The following is a 22324-nucleotide window of genomic DNA, read 5'->3' as shown; positions in this document are numbered from 1 at the left end:
TCAGAGTCTACTGGGGAAGATACTTTTCTAAATGGCACCACACAGGAGGACGAAAGCAACTTCACCAAAACCCAGCTTATAACTTCAGCAGGGAAGGAAAAATACCTGCCTGTAGTGCAAGTGACAGCCAGTGTCCGAGATGACTGACAGAAGAGGGTCCTGTTGGGACAAGCAAGGATAGAAAATGGAAGATGTTTAACAAATTCAAACACAAGAATATTTGTAAATAATGTTAAAAGGCAGCTAGGAACAGGTATTTAATTTTGATAATTTTAAAAAGTTAACTGGCCCTTATATTAATAAAATTGTTCTGGGTAGCCTCTCCACTGCCCCTGGGGATGTGGCTTATACCTTTGACTGTGGCTTGAACAACAAATAATTGGACACTCACATGTTAGCCTTCAGGGATCAAATGAGACCTTAAAAAGCAATTGGACTCCAAATAACCAATAGAGGACCACAAAAAATTATTCCTTAGTATAAATTTTAAAAATGTAATCACCTTGCCCTAACTTTGGTTGTCCTTATAATTTTTGCACAGTGTGAAATTACAGAATGCATACTTATGGCTATCTATGTGCTAATATACATTTTTTTACATACATTTATTATTAATACACACATTTTTTTCTCATTTAAGTGTACAGGTGTGTGTTTATAACAAAGATAGTGAATAAACCTAAACTCCATTCACATAACTACACAGTATTTTTTCATTCATTTAAACTGAGATGGGATTTAAATATATGGCTTATATGATTACATTTGAGGAAGGCTAAGTAGCAGAAATATTATAACATAGACAATGGCATTAACATATTCAGATCTGCGACTCAGCCCTCACTACCTTACACATGTAATTAGGTTGTTTCCATGGTAATGATCTAATTATGGGCTTCTCCTTGGACTTGTGTAATCACATTTGCTGCATTTTGGCAGAGATGTTTTCCTTATTTTGTTGAACTGCAACACTCGACAAGATGTTCTCTCTTAAGATGAATGATGACTTTTCTTGGGAGGAAAAAAGAAAAAACAAAACAATTCCTTCAAAGGTTATTTGAGAAGGATTACAGATATTTGACAAATCATGCCAGTGACCTAAATGGGAAGGAAATCCAAAAAAGAGGGGATATATGTATATGTATAGCCGATTCACTTTGCTATACAGTAAAAACTAACACAACAGGGCTTCCCTGGTGGCGCAGTGGTTGAGAATCTGCCTGCTAATGCAGGGGACACGGGTTCGAGCCCTGGTCTGGGAGGATCCCACATGCCGCGGAGCAACTAGGCCCGTGAGCCACAACTACTGAGCCTGCACGTCTGGAGCCTGTGCTCCGCAACAAGAGAGGCCGCGATAGTGAGAGGCCCACGCACCGCGATGAAGAGTGGTCCCTGCTTGCTACAACTAGAGAAAACCCTCGCACAGAAACGAAGACCCAACACAGCAAAAATAAATAAATTAATTAATAAACTCCTAGCCCCAACATCTTCTTTAAAAAGAAAACCAAAAAAACTAACACAACATTGTAAAGCAACTATACTCTAATAAAAATTAATTTAAAAATATCTGTTACCCTTGAAAGCATGATCTATTTTTGTCTTTTGTATGTGTGTATGTGTCATTATTTATGGGGCTCATAGGAGGTTCTGATTTTTAAAAATCATACATGCTATTTAAGTATATTATTTCCATGGGGCTTAGGAATCTGAAGGAAATGTTAGGTCAAGGAAGAGAAAGCTCCAGAGAGCTTGGCAGAAAGAGAACTGGAGACCGTATTCAGTGAGACTATTATATTGCAACTGACAAGGCTATTCATGAAAAGGTATTTGATTAAGGTTGCTATGGCAGTGAGAAACACCTGAAAAAAATCAATTAAGGCTTATTTCAGCAGGTATCCAAATGCAATCCTTTATTCACATGCAGAAGAAGACAGGAAACTAAATACTTGTGGGAAAGACCACTTTATTGTCATGTGATACCCTCTGAAAAACTCTGGAATATTACAAAAATAAAAGTTTAACTCTTTTATATGTATAAAATGCCAGGGACTTCCCTGGTGGCGCAGTGGTTAAGGATCTGCCTGCCAATGCAGGGGACATGGGTTCGAGCCCTGGTCTGGGAAGATCCCACATGCCGCAGAGTAACTAAGCCTGTGCACCACAACTACTGAAGCCTGCGCACCTAGAGCCCGTGCTCTGCAACAAGAAAACCACCGCAGTGAGAAGCCTGCACACTGCAATGAAGAGTAGCCCCGACTCACCACAACTAGAGTAGGCCTGCGTGCAGCAACAAAAACCTAACGCTTCCAAAAATAGATAAAATTAAATCTTTTTTTTTTTGCGGTACGCGGGCCTCTCACTGTTGTGGCCTCTCCCGCTGTGGAGCACAGGCTCCGGACACGCAGGCTCAGCGGCCACGGCTCACGGGCCCAGCCGCTCCGCGGCATGCGGGATCCTGCCGGACCGGGGCACGAACCCGTGTCCCCTGCATCGGCAGGCGGACTCTCAACCTCTGCGCCACCAGGGAAGCCCAAAATTAAATCTTTTAAAAAACAAAACAAAACACAAAAAATAAGAATGTTGCAACAATTGGCCATTCATATGCAAAAAAACCACTCAAAATGGATCATAGATCTGAATATAAAACCATAAAACTATATATAAAAAAAAGCCACTGTGCTATAAAGCATTTTTTATGGGAGATCTTTATAGCCAGGAGAATGCGTATACAGAGGGGTGCAGGCTGCTTACTCTGAGGGTTATCAAGGATTATGGGCTCCAATGGCACAGTGCCTGGGTACCAGTACTTGGGGAATAGTCATTGAAAGCACTCTCGTTTAGGTATAATAGAGATGGCTGTAAATCCAAAATTAGTGGATCAGAGCTCTAGGGACCCAGCATGTTGAAACTGGGTATCATTTTGCAGGGAATAGTGTAGGTAGATATAATTTTTTTTTTTGTAACCTAATTGATTAAAGGGCATAGATATAGTATGGTGCTTGGTAATAATTATAATGGTAATAATTAATTTTCTATTTATAGCAAACTAACCCTTATAAAATATCATATGGTTTGGGTTTAGACTTATATAATGTTATTTTTCTAGGGGGAAGTGATATTAATGAGATATTTAGATATTATTTGCAGATAACTAACAGGAATGTTTATTTCCTTCTTTAAATGTATTAATTCATTGAAAAAAAATATTTATTTACTACTTATAATGCACCAGGCACTGTACAAGGTCCTGGGAATAAAGCAATGAATCATATAGACATGATTGCTGCTCTCAAGTTATTTATTATATTGTAGAGAAAACAGGAAAGAAAACAGGTGAATTTCAATGTTGGGCTAAACAGTCCAATGTAGGGAGTCATAGCAGGAGATGGAAGCATAGAAGATGGGGTCTAACAGGGGTCTAGCAATGGGAATGTGGACCAGCAGCTCAAAGCAATCACAAGTAGGACAGCGGGATGGGAGCCTGTGCAGTGAGAGAGGAGATGATGAGAGATGAGGCTAGAGTGTATGCAAGGCCCAGAACACCACAGCACTTGTAAATCATGCCCACAGGCTGGACCCCCAGCACAATCAGAATCCATTAAAAAGTTTCAAGCAAGGGAAAAACATGGTCTGATTTGCGATGCCCGCCGCTGCTACTTTTGGCATCCAGTTTTGAAGCAGTGATTTTAGAAGAATCAATCCGACAATTTATATTGTGAAATATGTAGGCTGCAAACTGGGATTTTAATAGTGAGGTCTTAGTGAGCCACTTTACCTCCTTAGCATACTGCATGATCCTCTACAAGGGCCTCCTGAGCTCTGTTCCTCTACAATGATGTGGTTTGTAGGCAGATTTGCTTACAGTGTAAATACATATGTATGAATGAGTAAATTATCTTTAATTCCTCAGAGCTCTGTCCTATCCACCAGCTGGCTGATCAGAAACTTTTAAAAACCTTTATTCTCATCATGAAGCCCTACCTCCCAGTAGGTCAAGCCAGAAGGGTTTGGGACCTGTCATTGAGAAGGACATGGGTTTGCATGAGTCACCGTGTATGAGAGTGAATGGTGGTTTGAAGAAGTAGTCATAAAGCATTGGAAGCATGGCAGTGAATGGCTTTCATCGTCTCTGCTCTTTTTTGATTACACTAAGGACAGTTTTTTATTGAGTAGCATATAGTGAGTGGCAGTGTTTTAAGTACTCTAAGTCCGCAGTTAAAATAAAGCAGCTCTTGCTCTGTTCAGTGGACAAATCTCCCAAACATGGAAAGAACAAAAACATATTTGTTTTGAGTCAGAAATATGCCTTGAAGGGAATAGGAAGGTCAGAGATCTTTTAGTTGGTTATAAAATAAATTTTCTCTTAAGGGTTTGCTGGAGAATGTAGGCTTAAAGTTTGGTGTTCTCATAAGGAAATCTGACAATATATGCCACCGAACAATTTTGCTTGTTATTGACTAGCATCAACAATGCTAACTTAAAGAATTTTATGTGTTTAATATTGGTGTATAGATAATGTTGGTGTACTGAAGAAAAGTTATCATGAATTTATTCAACAGGTGTTTACCAAGTACCTAACATCTGTCAGGTACTTGGTATAATTGGATGAAAAAACTCTCACTCAGAAGTTCATTGTAGATTGCACAATTATAAGATAGTGTAATAAGAATAATTATGAGATATGCTTAAAGGAGCACAGATGAGGATATTTAGCCTAATTTCGTGGGTTGGAGCAAGAGGTAGTTAGTAGTGGCATAGTAATTGTGTCTCCAGAATTCTTAATAGTCCAAGTCTAATTCTAGTGAAACTATACCATATGAAAATCTTGGAGTAACCAAGAGAATTCAGGAATTAATGGAAAATTAAATATTTAGAAGAATCCCTTGAAACTGATCATGTTGGCTTTTGTTCTGTAAAAATAAAGGTAAGGTAATCAAATTGGTCTCTTAGTCATCCATCTTCTTTGTCCATTCATCTGTCAATGGACATTTGGGTTGCTTCCATGTCTTGGCTATTGTAAATAGTGCTGCTATGAACATTGGGGTGCATGTATCTTTTCAAATTAGAGTTTTCATTTTTCCTAGATATATGCCCAGGAGTGGGATTGCTGGATCACATGGTAGCTCTTTCTTTAGCTTTTAAGGAAGCTACATACTGTTCTCCATAGTAGCTGTATCAATTTACATTCCCACCAACAGTGCAAGAGGGTTCCCTTTTCTCCACACCCTCCAGAATTTATTATTTGTAGACTTTTTGATGATGGCCATTCTGACTGGTGTGAGGTGATACCTCATTGTGGTTTTGATTTGCATTTCTCTAATAAGGAGAAATGTTGAGCATCTTTTCATGTGCCTTTTGGCCATCTGTATGTCCTCTTTGGAGAAATGTCGATTTAGGTCTTCTGCCCATTTTTTGATTGAGTTGCTTGAGGTGTTTCTTCTAATTTTTTTGTTTATTTTTTATTTTTACACAATTTTTAAAGATTACACTCCATTTACAGTTATTATAAAATATTGGTCATATTCCCTGTGCTCTTTTATATTGAGTTATATGAGCTGTTTGTATATTTTGAATATTAACCCCTTGTCAGTTGCATGGTTTGCAAATATTTTTTCCCACTCCGTGGATTGTATTTTCATTTGTTGATGGTCTCATTTGCTGTGCAAAAGCATTTAAGTTTGATTAGGTCCCATTTGTTTATTTTTTCTTTTAATTCTTTTGTCTTGGGAGACTGATCTAAGAAAATATTGCTATGATTTATATCTGAGAATGTTCTTCCTATGTTCTCTTCTAGGAGTTTTATGGTGTGATGTCTTATATTTAGGTCTTTGAACCATTTCAAGTGTATTGTTGTATATGGTATGAGGGAGTGTTCTAATTTCATTGATTTACATGTAACTATCCAGCTTTCCTAACACCACTTACTGAAGAGACTGTCTTTTCTCCATTGTATATATCTTGCCTCCTTTGTCTAAGATTAATTTACTGTAGGTGTGTGCGTTTATTTCTGGGCTCTGTGTTCTATTCCATTAATCTGTATGTCTGTTTTTGTGCCAATACCACATTGTTTTGATTTGTTTGTAGTTTTGTAGTATTGTCCAAGGTCTTAGAGAATTGTGCCTCCAGCTTTGTTCTTTTTCCTCAGAATTCCTTTGGCAGTTCTGGGTCTTGCAAGGAAAATCTTAAATTGTCCCAATTAAAATCAGGCCTTTGGGTTTGGGTCTCAGAACAGAAAAGGACATTAGTGGAAAAACTGGAATTTGTAATTTAATAAAAACTGAATAAAATTTGTAATTTAGTTTATATTATTGTAGCAATGTTAATTTCTTAGTTTTGATATTTACTATGTTTATGCAAGATGGTAACATTGGGGAAGCTGGGTGAAGGGCCTAAGGAAATTCTATGCTCTTTTGCAACTCTTCTATCAACCTAAAATTATTTTCAAAAGTGAAGCTAAACAAACCCAAAACATTTGGCCTTGGCTGTACTCTGCCTTCTGTTTTCTGTGTGTGTGTGTTTTTTAATGTCATCTTTAATCTTCTGTTTCCTCATCCCTCATCTGGTTGAGGCAGAGTGTTATTAGACTTCCGCTTGCGTGCATTACCATTCTACTCTATGTTTTCAGATGTCAAAAGCCACCTTCCTGAGCACCTGTTACATAATTATCAGAACCAGTGATTACTATTGTAGTCTTGGTCAATTCCATGAATTCCAAGGCAGAGAAGTAGAGACCTTACGGAGATGACCCCTTTCCTACACTTCCTGGGATTTTGGTTGTGGATTTCTATGTTGCTCCTTATTTTGTGTCTGGATCTCAGCTGCTGATGTTGGAAGAGCTCTTAAGGATCATCTGGTCCAGCTCTTTCATGTCACAGATGAGGAAACTGAGGCCTGGCCAGATGAAGGGATTTGTCTGAGATCACATTCCCAGTTAGTGGGAAAGCCTGAGGTAGAACCAGCTCTTTTGACTTCTAATGAGGTATATTTTTTTATTCCAAGCTACTTCCTAGACCCTTCAAATAGCTGAGAAGTCTCCACAGGTGACAGTTCATTCTGTTATGAGCAGACCATCACCATTTGCAATATACAATATCAGAACCTGTTGTGAAGTCTAACACAAAAATTAACCCTGTGGTCAGCAGTGTACGTGATTCCCAAGAAATATTGGCTGAATTAGATTGTTCACTAAAAATTGATCAAAATATTCCTTTCCTCTTCTATGATTGATTTTATATCCATCTACATGTATGGATTGACTCCAGAAATAACAAGTGCCAAAGTAGCACTATCCTACAAAAGTTTGTTACCTAAGGGACTTAAATATAGCTCAAGTGTCCAGGGTTTTTTTGTTTGTTTGTTTTAATGGTACTTTAGATGAGGTCCACACATCAGCAAAAGTAATATGAATTAGGCACTTAGAAGACTTACCAATTCTTGCTCAACACCACAAAGACTGTGTGTCAAAGAGAATGGCTGCAAATTAAAGCTGGCACACAGCTGCTTGACTATAGCCAACATCTAATTCTAGTCTGTTTTCTTTTCTTTCAGATAAGCTCAGTGATGTGATCCATAAATCCAGATAATTACAACTATTGGATAAGTTAAGTGTGTTTCTTTCTGGCCCATATAATTTCCTCTCAGATATCATGGCTGTTAGTTCAGTTTTACTATGATACACACATTTCTGCCAATCCAGTGACTGCCACCTTTGCCAGTGTAGTTCAGCTCTGTACCTCCCCCTGAGCCCACCTTCCTGGCTGTCACAATGCCTCTTAGATCACAGCTGCCTATGTCCACTGCAGAGTGTGGTCTCAGACGTTGGGGGAGGCCTCAGTCTGCGTTGCAGATTGTCATTTTCTTCAGGACCTATGGCCCTTGAGGAAACACTTTGCCATCTATGTACATTTTGTCTTGGATCAAATCTGGAAGACTTCTCCAGATTTCTCTCTGGTATGGTACTTTCCACCTGTCTTTATTCTCCACTGAATATCTCCCCAACCTTTAGCCTCTTCCCTACCCCCCATTTCCCTCTTCTACCTTTTCTCCTATATGCCCCTCCTCTCTCTCCCCCTTTTCCTTCCTTCAGATATCTCCACATAACCTTGTTGTGCCTGGAATATACAAAGGTCCTGGGCATACAAAGATAAATAGGATGAACTCTGCTTCTCAAGTGTGCACCTTTCTGGTCCCCTGGTGCCTATCTCTGCCTACAGTTGTGGGGAGGGTCCAGTCACCACCCCCTCGTATCCTCAAATCTCTTCCTCTCAGTCTGCACACTGTAAACGTCCGTTTACAGCCTGCAGCCTCTAAGGTAACACACTGATGAGGAATAACTGTCAAACAGCATGAAGATACTTAATGATGGTTTAAAAAGAACCTGGGAATAAAGTTGTATGAGAAATTTGTTACATGTTTAATTTAGGAAAGATTGTTATGGTATCAGGGGAGGAAAATAAGAAAATATATTATTCCCCATAAAAATGCAGTAAAAGATAAAGCACAAACAGCCCCTCTGTTATGTTGAAATATTATCATTCTGTAAGTAAACGGAGGCAGCAAGGTGGTTTCTCTTTGGCACTTGTGCCAGGGAGGCATGGGGAAGAGAAAAAGGCATCAAGGTTGTAGGTTTGGATCTTTTCTAGAGTTCTGAGGAAATTAAAATGCGAACAAAGCACAGTGGCACAGGGATTCTGAAGGTCTTCCGAGGAGGAGTGTTGGTAGTTGGTGAGACAGATAGGCCACAGAATCAACTTAAATTTTAGGCCATTTTAACACCTCTCTGTTTTCTTCAGTTTTACAGCAGTAACAGGAAGCAAGGTCACACTTTTTTTTTTCAATGTACAAAAACTAATATTATGTCTTTTTTATCCTGAGAATCTAAGAAAAGAACCATCTTGCAAATGAGTCAGCCTAGAGTGTCCAGATAGCTCAGTCGATATTTGGCTCTGTGCTTTAGCACATTGTGTTAACAGGGTGAATTGCGCTTGTGTGTAAGCCTTCAGAAAGTGGCAGTCCTTTCCTAGTCCATCACTCATTTGAGCTATTGAACCTGGGATCAATAAATATTCCATTACTGCATTATTTATTGTCAAATATAAACAATTTTTATCATTAAATCTTTGAATTTTAGTTGTCCCTGATTAGCAAGGGATCAATTTCAGACCCCAGTCTGGGTCATGCCCAAAATTAAAGAAAAGCAATGTGTGAGAATGTTTATCCATATGCATATTTCTGTTTTATATTAAAATAGGTACATGATGAAAATTGTTTTGTGTCTAACATTTTCATAGTGTTGCAGTTTTATTTTATTTTATTATTATTTTTTACATCTTTATTGGAGTATAATTGCTTTACAATGGTGTGTTAGTTTCTGCTTTATAACAAAGTGAATCAGTTATACATATACATATTTTCCCATATCTCTTCCCTCTTGTGTCTCCCTCCCTCCCACCCCTCCAGGCAGTCACAAAGCACCGAGCTGATCTCCCTCTGCTATGCAGCTTCTTCTCACTAGCTATCTACCTTACGTTTGGTAGTGTATATATGTCCATGCCTCTTTCTCACTTTTTCCACCTCCCCATATCCTCAAGTCCATTCTCTAGTAGGTCTGTGTCTTTATTCCTGTCTTACCCCTAGGTTCTTCATGACATTTTTTTTTTCTTAAATTCCATACATATGTGTTAGCATACGGTATTTGTCTTTCTCTTTCTGACTTACTTCACTCTGTATGACAGACTCTAGGTCTATCCACCTCATTACAAATAGCTCAATTTCGTTTCTTTTAATGGCTGAGTAATATTCCATTGTATATATGTGCCACATCTTCTTTATCCATTCATCCGATGATGGACACATAGGTTGTTTCCATCTCCGGGGTATTGTAAATAGAGCTGCAATGAACATTTTGGTACATGACTCTTTTTGAATTATGGTTTTCTCAGGGTATATGCCCAGTAGTGGGATTGATGGGTCATATGGCAGTTCTATTTGTAGTTTTTTAAGGAACTTCCATACTGTTCTCCACAGTGGCTGTATCAATTTACATTCCCACCAACAGTGCAAGAGGGTTCCCTTTTCTCCACACCCTCTCCAGCATTTATTGTTTCTAGATTTTTTGATGATGGCCATTCTGACTGGTGTGAGATGATATCTCATTGTAGTTTTGATTTGCATTTCTCTAATGATTAATGAAGTTGAGCATTATTTCATGTGTTTGTTGGCAGTCTGTATATCTTCTTTGGAGAAATGTCTATTTAGGTCTTCTGCCCATTTTTGTATTGGGTTGTTTGTTTTTTTGATATTGAGCTGCATGAGCTGCTTGAAAATTTTGGAGATTAATCCTTTGTCAGTTGCTCCATTTGCAAATATTTTCTCCCATTCTGAGGGTTGTCTTTTGGTCTTCTTTATGGTTTCCTTTGCTGTGCAAAAGCTTTTAAGTTTCATTAGGTCCTATTTGTTTACTTTTGTTTTTATTTCCATTTCTCTAGGAGGTGGCTCAAAAAGGATCTTGCTGTGATTTATGTCATAGAGTGTTCTGCCTATGTTTTCCTCTAAGAGTTAATTTCTCGCCTTACATTTAGGGCTTTAATCCATTTTGAGCTTATTTTTGTGTATGGTGTTAGGGAGTGATCTAATCTCATACTTTTACATGTACCTGTCCAGTTTTCCCAGCACCACTTATTGAAGAGGCTGTCCTTTCTCCACTGTACATTCCTGCCTCCTTTATCAAAGATAAGGTGACCATATGTGCGTGGGTTTATCTCTGGGCTTTCTATCCTGTTCCATTGATCTATATTTCTGTTTTTGTGCCAGTACCATACTGTCTTGATTACTGTAGCTTTCTAGTATAGTCTGAAGTCAGGGAGGCTACTTCCTCCAGCTCCGTTTTTCAGTTTCAAGATTGCTTTGGCTATTCAGGGTCTTTTGTGTTTCCACACAAATTGTGAAAGTTTTTGTTCTAGTTCTGTGAAAAATGCCAGTGGTAGTTTGATAGGGATTGCATTGAATTTGTAGATTGCTTTGGGTAGTAGAGTCATTTTCACAATGTTGATTCTTCCAATCCAAGAACATGGTATATCTCTCCATCTATTTGTATCATCTTTAATTTCTTTCATCAGTGTCTTATAATTTTGTGCATACAGGTCATTTGTCTCCTTAGGTAGGTTTATTCCTAGATATTTTATTCTTTTTGTTGCAATGGTAAATCGGAGTGTTTTCTTGATTTCACTTTCAGATTTTTCATTATTAGTGTATAGGAATGCCAGAGATTTCTGTGCATTTATTTTGTATCCTGCTACTATACCAAATTCATTGATTAGCTCTAGTAGTTTTCTGGTAGCATCTTTAGGATTCTCTATGTATAGTATCATGTCATCTGCAAAGAGTGACAGCTTTACTTCTTCTTTTCCGATTTGGATTCCTTTTATTTCCTTTTCTTCACTGATTGCTGTGGCTAAAACTTCCAAAACTATGTTGAATAAGAGTGGTGAGAGTGGGCAACCTTGTCTTGTTCCTGATCTTAGTGGAAATGCTTTCAGTTTTTCACCATTGAGGATGATGTTGGCTGTGGGTTTGTCATTTACGGCCTTTATTATGTTGAGGAAAGTTCCCTGTATGCCTACTTTCTGCAGGGTTTTTATCATAAATGGGTGTTGAATTTTGTCAAAAGCTTTCTCTGCTTCTATTTAGATGACCATATGGTTTTTCTCCTTTGAATTGTTAATATAGTTTATCACATTGATTGTTTTGCGTATACTGAAGAATCCTTGCATTCCTGGAATGAACCCCACTTGATCATGGTGTATGATCCTTTTAATGTGCTGTTGGATTCTGTTTGCTAGTATTTTGTTGAGGATTTTTGCATCTATGTTCATCAGTGATATTGGCCTGTAGTTTTCTTTCTTTGTGACATCCTTGTCTGGTTTTGGTATCAAGGTGATGGTGTCCTCGTAGAATGAGTTTAGGAGTGTTCCTTCCTCTGCTATATTTTGGAAGAGTTTGAGAAGGATAGGTGTTAGCTCTTCTCTAAATGTTTGATAGAATTCGCCTGTGAAGCCATCTGGTCCTGGACTTTTGTTTGTTGGAAGATTTTTTTTTTTTTTAAAGAATTGTTTTGCATTCTTTTTCTTTTAATTAATTAATTAATTTTTGGCTGTGTTGGGTCTTCGTTTCTGTGCGAGGGCTTTCTGTAGTTGGGTCAAGCGGGGGCCACTCTTCTTCACAGTGCGCGGGCCTCTCACTATCGCGGCCTCTCCCGTTGCAGAGCACAGGCTCCTGACGCGCAGGCTCAGTTGTTGTGGCTCACGGGCCTAGTTGCTCTGCGGCATGTGGGATCCTCCCACACCAGGGCTCGAACCCGTGTCCCCTGCATCGGCAGCAGATTCTCAACCACTGCGTTTCCAGGGAAGCCCCCTTTTGGAAGACTTTTAATCACAGTTTCAATTCCAGTGCTTGTGATTGGTCTGTTCATATTTTCTGTTTCTTGCTTGTTCAGTCTTGGCAAGTTGTGCCTTTCTAAGAATTTGTCCATTTCTTCCAGGTTGTCCATTTTATTGACATAGAGTTGCTTGTAGTAATCTCTCATGATCTTTTGTATTTCTGCAGTGTCAGTTGTTACTCCTTTTTTTTTTTTTTTGCTCTACGCGGGCCTTTCACTGTTGTGGCCTCTCCCATTGCAGAGCACAGGCTCCGGATGCACAGGCTCAGCGACCATGCCTCACGGGCCCAGCCGCTCCGTGGCATGTGGGATGTTCCCAGACCAGGGCATGAACCCGTGTCCCCTGCATCGGCAGGCGGACTCTCAACCACTGCGCCACCAAGGAAGCCCATTTATCCTTTTTTCATTTCTAATTCTATTGATTTGAGTCTTCTCCCTTTTTCTCTTGATGAGTCTGGCTAATGGTTTATCAATTTTGTTTATCTTCTCAAAGAAACAGCTTTTAGTTTTGTTGATCTTTGCTATCATTTCCTTCATTTCTTTTTCATTTATTTCTGATCTGATTTTTATGATTTCTTTCCTTCTGCTAACTTTGGGGTTTTTTTGTTCTTCTTTCTCTAATTGCTCTAGGTGCAAGGTTAGGTTGTTTATTCGAGATGTTTCCTGTTTCTTAAGGTAGGATTGTATTGCTATAAACTTCCCTCTTAGAACTGCTTTTGCTGCATCCCATAGATTTTGGGTTGTTGTGTCTCCCTTGTCATTTGTTTCTAGGTATTTTTTGATTTCCTCTTTGATTCCTTCAGTGATCACTTTGTTATTAAGTAATGTATTGTTTAGCCTCCATGTGTTTGTATTTTTTACAGATCTTTTCCTGTAGTAGATATCTAGTCTCATAGCGCTGTGGTTGGAAAAGATACTTGAAACAATTTCAATTTTCTTAAATTTACCAAGGCTTGACTTGTGTCCCAGGATATGGTCTATCCTGGAGAATGTTCCATGAGCACTTGAGAAAAATGTGTATTCTCTTGTTTTGGATGGAATGTCCTATAAATATAAATTAAGTCCATCTTGTTTAATGTATCATTTAAAGCTTGTGTTTCCTTATTTATTTTCATTTTGGATGATCTGTCCATTGGTGAAAGTGGGGTGTAAAAGTCCCCTACTATGAATGTGTTACTGTCGATTTCCCCTTTTATGGCTGTTAGTATTTGCCTTATGTATTGAGGTGCTGCTATGTTGGGTGCATAAATATTTACAATTGTTATATCTTCTTCTTGGATCGATCCCTTGATCATTATGTAGTGTCCTTCTTTGTCTCTTCTAATAGTCTTTATTTTAAAGTCTATTTTGTCTGATATGAGAATTGCTACTCCAGCTTTGTTTTGGTTTCCTTTTGCATGAAATATCTTTTTCCATCCCCTTACTTTCAGTCTGTATGTGTCTCTAGGTCTGAAGTGGGTCTCTTGTAGACAGCAAATATATGGGTGTTGTTTTTGTACCCATTCAACCAATCTATGTCTTTTGGTGGGAGCATTTAGTCCATTTACATTTAAGGTAATTATCGGTATGTATGTTCCTATTCACATTTTCTTAATTGCTTTGGATTCGTTATTGTAGGTCTTTTCCTTCTCTTGTGCTTCTTGCCTAGAGAAGTTCCTTTAGCATTTGTTGTAAAGCTGGTTTGGTGGTGCTGAACTCTCTAGCTTTTGATTGTCTGTAAAGGTTTTAATTTCTCCATCAAATCTGAATGAGATCCTTGCTGGGTAGACTAATCTTGGTTGCAGGTTTTTCTCCTTCATCACTTTAAATATGTCCTGCCAGTCCCTCTGGCTTGCAGAGTTTCTGCTGAAAGATCAGCTGTTAAACTTATGGGGATTCCCTTGTGTGTTATCTGTTGTTTTTCCCTTGCTGCTTTTAATATGTTTTCTTTGTATTTAATTTTTGACAGTTTGATTAATATGTGTCTTGGCATACTTCTCCTTGGATTTTTCCTGTATGGGACTCTCTGTGCTTCCTGGACTTAACTATTTCCTTTCCCATATTAGGGAAGTTTTCAACTATAATCTCTTCAACTATCTTCTCAGTTCCTTTCTTTTTCCCTTCTTCTTCTGGAACCCCTATAATTCGAATGTTGGTGCGTTCAATGTTGTCCCAGAGGTCTCTGAGACTGTCCTCAGTTCTTTTCATTGCTTTTTCTTTATTCTGCTCTGCAATAGTTATTTCGACTATTTTATCTTCCAGGTCACTTATCCGTTCTTCTGCCTCCGTTATTCTGCTATTGATCCCATCTAGAGTATTTTTAATTTCATTTATTGTGTTGTTCATCGTTGTTTGTTTCATCTTTAGTTCTTCTAGGTCCTTGTTAAATGTTTCTTGCATTTTGTCCATTCTATTTCCAAGATTTTGGATCATCTTTACTATCATTATTCTGAATTGTTTTTCAGGTAGAATGCCTATTTGCTCTTCATTTGTTAGGTCTGGTGGGTTTTTATCTTGCTCCTTCATCTGCTGTGTGTTTTTCTGTCTTCTCATTTTGCTTATCTTACTGTGTTTGGGGTCTCCTTTTTGCAGGCTGCAGGCTCGTAGTTCCCATTGCTTTTGGTGTCTGTTCCCAGTGGCTAAGGTTTGTTCAGTGGGTTGTGTAGGCTTCCTGGTGGAAGGGACTAGTGCCTGTGTTCTGGTGGATGAGGCTGGATCTTGTTTCTCTGGTGGGCACGTCCACGTCTGGTGGTGTGTTTTGGGGTGTCTGTGGACTTATTATGATTTTAGGCAGCCTCTCTTCTAATGGGGGGGGGTGTTGTGTTCCTGTCTTGCTAGTTGTTTGGCATAGGATGTCTAGCACTGTAGCTTGCTGGTCATTGAGTGAAGCTGGGTGCTGGTGTTGAGTTGGAGATCTCTGGGAGATTTTTGCCATTTGATATTATGTGGAGCTGGGAGGTCTCTTGTGGACCAGTGTCCTGAAGTAGGCTCTCCCACCTCAGAGGCACAGCACTGACTCCTGGCTGCAGCACCAAGAGCCTTTCATCCACACGGCTCAGAATAAAAGGGAGAAAAAATAGAAAGAAAGAATTAGTAGAAGTAGAAAGAAAGAAAGTAAGAAAGAAAGGAGGGAGGGAGGGAGGGAGGGAAGAAGGAAGGAAGGTAGGAGGGAAGGAAGGAAAAAAGAAAGAAGATAAAGTAAAATAAAATAAAGTAAGATAAAATATAATAAAGTTATAAAAATAAAAAATAATTATTAAGAAAAAAATTTTAAAAAAAAACAAAAAAAATGGACGGATAGAACCCTAGGACAAATGGTGGAAGCAAAGCTATACAGCATAAATCTTGCTGTCAAAGTCCACCTCCTCAATTTGGGATGATTCGTTGTCTATTCGTGTATTCCACAGACATCAAGTTGATTGTGGAGCTTTACTCCGCTGCTTCTGAGGCTGCTGGGAGAGATTTCCCTTTCTCTTCTTTGTTCTCACAGCTCCCAGGGGCTCAGCTTTGGATTTGGCCCCGCCTCTGTGTGTAGGTCGCTAGAGGGTGTCTGTTCTTTGCTCAGAGAGGAAGAGGTTAAAGGAGCCGCTGATTCGGGGACTCTGTCTCACTCAGGCTAGGGGGATTGGAGGGGCATGGAGTGCGGGGCAGGCCTGCGGCGGCATGATGTTGCACCTGCCTGAGGCATGCTGTGCGTTTTCCCGGGGGAGCTGTCCCTGGAACCTGGGACCCTGGCAGTGGCGGGCTGGACAGGCTCCCCGGAAGGGGGGTGTGGATAGTAACCTGTGCTCGCACACAAGCTTCTTGGTGGCAGCAGCAGCAGCCTTAGCATCTCCCGCCCTTCTCTGGGGTCCGTGCTTTTAGCCGCGGCTTGTGCCCGTCTCTGGAGCTCATTTAAGCAGCGCTCTTAATCCCCTCTCCGCACCAGGAAACAAAGAGGTAAGAAAAAGTCTCTTACCTCTTCGGCAGGTCCAGACTTTTCCCCGGACTCCCTCCCGGCTTGCCGTGGTGCACTAACCCCCTGCAGGCAGTGTTCACGCAGCCAACCCCAGTCCTCTCCTGGAGCTCCGATGGAAGCCCGAGCCTCAACTCCCAGACCCGCCCACCCCGGCGGGTGAGCAGACAAGCCTCTCGGGCTGCTGAGTGCCGGTCGGCCCTGATCCTCTGTGCAGGAATCTCTCTGCTTTGCCCTCCGCACCCCTGTTGCTGCCCCCTCCACCGCGGCTCCGAAGCTTCCCCCTCCGCCACTTGTAGTCTCCGCCCGCGAAGGGGATTTCTAGTGTGTGGAAACCTTTCCTCCTTCACAGCTCGCTCCCACTGGTGCAGGTCCCGTCCCTATCCTTTTGTCTCTGTTTATTCTTTTTTCTTTTGCCCTACCCAGGTACGTGGGGGGTTTCTTGCCTTGTGGGAGGTCTGAGGTCTTCTGCCAGCGTTCAGTAGGTGTTCTGTAGGAGTTGTTCCACGCGTAGATGTATTTCTGGTGTATCTGTGGGGAGGAAGGTGATCTCCGTGTCTTACTCTTCCACCGTTTTCCCGGAAGCCGTGTTGCAGTTTTAAAACTCACCTTGAGCTTCATTTCAGATGATGTGGTGATATGAGAAAAGCACTGGATGGCACTCAGGTGAGTTTGGGTTCTTATCGTATATCTTCATGTCTCTAATAACCAATTGTGTGACCTGCCATGTAAGTCATCTGTCCCAATTTCTTTATTTGTAAAATGAGTGGATTGGAATGGGTGATGCTTACGTTTCTCTCCAGGTCCTACATTCAATGAATGGAAGAGGATTATAGAAAGGGGTGGTAGATGACATGTGGGAACAGGATTTAAATAGAATCCTTTGCTGATGTTCAGAATTCATATTAGAACAGCGTTAATGAAGGTGATTGTATTAAGTCAGAGCACCCTGTGGAAGATCCGCATTGGCTGTGAATGTCAGTTGATTGACTCTTACCTAGTATGGGGCAATTCTACCTGAGAAAATACAAGTTGAATCAGAGTTACAAGGTTGCCTGTGAGCTGGAGACAACTGAAGATATGTTTTATTTAGTACACAGTGTTATTTTGCTTTATTTTGTTTTGTTGTTGTTTTGCTTTTGGTGGGAATTGAATGCTTTAGTGGCTCATACTGTAATTTACCAGAGTCCTCACCACTTGGCCTCCTTTACTTGATCTCTCTCCCCTGGAGGTTTTACATTGGTAGTATCCAGCCCCAGGAACTGGCTAGTCAGGCAAAAGTTACTGAGCACCAGCCATGTGCCAGGTGCAGTGGGTGGCACTGGGGATAGTAGGGAAGACACTTAGGATGCAGCTCCTTTACGGTGGAGCTCATGTTCTAGTGAGGAACACTGGTACTGACATCTTTTCACAAATACTTAAATAATGACAAGTGTGCTAAGTGCTGTGAAGGAGCCCTGCAGCGTGCTGTGCGTGCGTCTAACAGAAGAATCTAATTTCATCTCAAAGCAGAGGAAGGCTTTCCCCAAGGAAAGGGTTTTTAAGCTGAGACCTGAAATACAAGTAGAAATTATTCAGTGAAGAGTATACAAGAAAATGTTAAATGAGAGATGAAGGCATGGATGTGGCGAGTCTATAAGTTTGAAAATGAAGAGTTGATGTCTTGAGCGAGATTAACATAGATTCACAAACACATCTCTATGCCTGTATCTTTAAAATTCATCTGTAAAGAACTGGGTGGGAAAAAAAGAGGAACTGTATGAATTTTTCCCATTGTTTCCCCTGAAACTTGTGCCCTGCCCCTTACTCAACCTTCCCATTTAGGTCAGTGAGTGATTCACAGGTTCTTTCAGTTATTTGGGCCAGCAAACTCAGAGGTGTCCTTGGCTCTCCCTTCTCCAGCTCACTGCACAACTCTCCAGTCTCCAAATCCCAGTCCCTCTTCCTGTGGAGTGTGTTTGACTTCTTCCACTTCCTTTCCTTTCTTCTTTCTCCCATCCTTCTTGAGGACTTTGCACCTCTACAATTGGTCTATCACAATGGAGTCTGAACTACTGTCTTTGCCTGTAGGGGCCTCCATTCCCCACCCAGTTTAAGATGCATCTTCCTAAAGCACTTCTTCACACAGGCTGACCCTCTCAATGGATGTCTTTGGCCTCCTGTAACCTAAACAACAAAGGCTCAACCTCTTAATCTTCCACTGAGGCCCTAAACCACCATGCGAGCTTACATCCTTATTCCCCACCTGAGTTCTTCCTACTGTCCACACTGGAAAACATAGATGATCTGGTATCATGGTGAGCATTTTGAAAGAAAACACAGGGTAGCAAAAACATACATTTGGGAGAATGACAATTCTTTTACCCCAATACCCTAGTCTGATAGTAACTTTCTCTGTATTCCTTTTGCTCGTATGCACATATACCTAACAAATTTTCATTAGGTGTAATAGACCTTTGAATTTTGCTTATTATGCCTTGTGGTAGACTGTATTTTGCAAGATAACTGCAACATGGTCTTCTATTCATCATGCTCTTCTTCCAATATGACATTTACACTCCTTCTATTGAGAAGTGATAATGTTCACTCCCCTTGAATCTGGGTGGGTCCGTGACTATAGCCAAAGTTATGCTATGTGACTCCTGATGCAAGGTCATGAAAAGTAATATGGCTTCTGCATGGATTTCTCAGGTGCTTGCTTTTGGCATACAGGTACCATGTCATGAGGAAGCAGAGCACACATGGAGAAGCCATGTGGAGAGGCCATGTATAGGTGTTATGGGCGAGAGCCCTAGGTGAGGTCTCAGTCCACAGCCGGCATCAACTGTGGACTCACTAGACTTGTGAGTGAGGAAGTATTGGAAATAATTCCAGCACCAGCTATGGGCTGACTGCAACCACCTAAGAGACCCACAGAAAGAACTGTCTGGCTGAGGCGAGTCAACTGTAAAGAATAATGAAAAAGTGATTATTGTTTTAAGCCACTTAGTTTTGGGATGATTAATTATTGCAGCAACAGATACCTTAAACCAGTAAAATGTAGACATAATTTTAAATTAGAGGTTATCCTAAGAAAATATTTCGAAAGGCAAAAGAAATGCTTTATTCCACGTATGCCAACATTATTTGTAGCCTGAAAATAATGGGGAAAGAAAACCAGATGTCTAATTTTTGTTTTGTTTTGTTTTGTTTTTGTGTATCTAGCTTTTTACCACTTAGCTTATCAACTCCTTAAAGGCAGGGACTGTTTTTTAAACTTGGCACCAAGTAGGTTCCTCTACATTCTATTATTATTTGAAAGAATGATAGATTCTATAAATATTTGTTCATAATTTATTTTCATAGCTTTTCAAGGGATATTAAAATTATTCCATTTTACTCTTTCAAAGCCTTGTCTCATTTTACAGGTGAGGTTAAGAGTCTTGCTCTAAGGTCACAGAGGTATGAAGTGGTCACACTGGGTCAGACTTCCCGACTTTAATCCTGGAACATCTTTCACTCCACCAGAGGGACTCTTTGTTCTCAATTTTCTTTCTAACAATATTTGTAGGAACATAATGGATATTCCTGTGGTCTGGGGAAGGCTGTGTCTTGTTCTGTAGTCTTGATGTGTTTTTGAATAGCCTTGCTGAAGCTCAAAACAGGAGTCAAAATGGGAAAAGTGCCCATTGACCTTGCTGGGGGTTATATTTTAGGCTTAGCGATAATGCGTCAGAAAGGCTCCACCCTGGACTGCCTTAAATTTTCTTGTGAAACACCAAGATGATTCATTACTCTGGTATCTTTAATAACTGATCTTTGCAAAGATTGAGAATCAAAAGAAAGACAATGCAAAAAGCACCAACTGTAGAGTCAGGCAGACCTGGATTTGAAGCCTGACTCTTGCTACTTACCGGTTCTGTGACTTTGAACCAGTTTACTGACCTCTCAGAGCTTCAGTTTCCTCACCGCTTAAATGGGAAACATAGTAGTTCCCACCTCACTGGGTGTTGAGAGAAAAACATGAGATAATGTATGTGAAATCCTATCTATAATGCCTGGCTCTTAATAAACACTGAATAATTAGGAGTTTTTCATATACAACAGAAAAAAGAATTCAGTAGCTTATCATATATATAACAGGCATCTTGTTTAAATTTTTTTTTTTTAATGTAAGAGCTTAAATATTACCTGGAACTATCTAGAGATTCTCATTCAACGTTTTTGTGTGACCTTGAGCAAATCACTTCACAACTCTGGGCCACAAGGAAGATACGGCTAGAGAATTTCTACGATTCCTATTTTCTGAATTAAAAACTTTGAGTTTTAAATAGTAACTTATATAACAATAAGCCATTTCAGTTTTGTTAATCTTCTAATTGGTTTCCTTATAACTACCACTTGGTTTGTCTTTCAAATACCAGGTGACCTCCTGCCATTCTGATATTTAATTTGATTTGCTAACAGTTGGAAGATGTTTACGCTCTGCAAACATTTCATTAGTAATGACCACAATCTTTACAGTATCATTGTACATTTGCTAAGAGTTCGGTCGTTTCTCCATCCTCATGGTGCAACATTCAATTGGGCAGTGTATTTTAAAAGGTGCCAAAACCTATTCTTAAGGCTATGCTGGCTTTCTGCTGGTGGTGTCCAGCCTTGTCTACCAAATAGTGTGCCTGTTATCTTCATTTATTCAGTTGGAATTGTTTAAATAAACTAAAATCACAGAGGTCATGTGTGATTTATGGGGGTTATCATTTGCAAAGTGTTATATCAATAATCCTATAAATTTGATATTATTGTCCCCACTTACAGATGAAAAACTAAGCCTCAGTTTATAACTTACAAATGCAGATAAACAGGAATAAGTAATTTCAGAGCTGAGTCTCTAAGCCTTGTCTTGGTTCTAGAGACTGACCATTCAACCATACTGTGTGGTTCTTTGTTGCAGAGGTTCAGGGTCATTCGTGCTACATGGGTTGAGGGGAAAATTGCTAACCAATCTCTAAATATCTCCCTTGATTATAAATGAGCATATCAGAAAAGTAGAAGTGGGGATACATCAGAAACATAGCTAGGAGGCAATCAAGGAAAGAATAATCTCTAAAAATGGTACCTCTCAACAATTAAAAATAATGGTTAACACAACAATTGTCAAAATTATGATGAGGATATTTCAGAGGCTGAACTGGCAGCAACACCAGGGGCATTAAGAGAAGGTAGTGAAAGTGTACGGCCTTCTTACCATCTTCAGACCCTGCAGGCCCCACCTTCCAGCCTGTTTCTGCCCAGTCACTCCAGGGCTAGATCTGTACAGCCTAACTCCACCTCTGGGTTAAGTGGCTGGAAGAGTAGGCATGTAATTATTCTAGTATGGTAAATCAGAGCAGTGTGGTGAGTACAGGGCAATGAGGGTAACTGAGTGGCACAGGGAAAATTGCTATGGCCAGGAGGTAGGAGACTTCTCTGAGCCTCAGTTCCCTTTCATCTCTAACAGTCCATGATGTAACAGTAAAATGTTTCCTACTGATTATAAAGTTAGAAGTCAGTCCTCAGATTGATACTGCTGAATATGCTCAATGTGTAACATCAGATCTAAGCCTTATTTTTTCTATTTACTTAGCCAGGAATTAGAAAGTGGAAAAGTTCATCTCACAAGAGATATTACTTACATAAACCAGGAATGAACATCCTGTCTTCTCACATGTACATTCTCAAGGAAGAGCCTTGGGATGCAACATGGATTTGAGAGTTTGGAAAGGTATGAACAGACAGACAGGGAACTAACTGAGACATGTGCATAGAATGAACAGTGGGAACCAGAGCAGCTTTGTTGAGTAGTTAAGACATGTAATGCATTTTACACACCATTTCTGGTCTTTGTAATAGCCCTGAAAGTAAGACAATTTTATCTCTATTTGACAGATATGGAAGCTGAGGTTCAGGCAGATTAAGAAATGTGCTTAAGCACC

This window comes from Monodon monoceros, unplaced genomic scaffold, assembly GCF_005190385.1.
Source record: "Monodon monoceros isolate NGI ecotype Baffin Bay Population unplaced genomic scaffold, NGI_Narwhal_1 Super_Scaffold_11, whole genome shotgun sequence".
NCBI classification, from domain to species: Eukaryota; Metazoa; Chordata; class Mammalia; order Artiodactyla; family Monodontidae; genus Monodon; species Monodon monoceros.
This window is presented reverse-complemented; position numbering follows the sequence as displayed.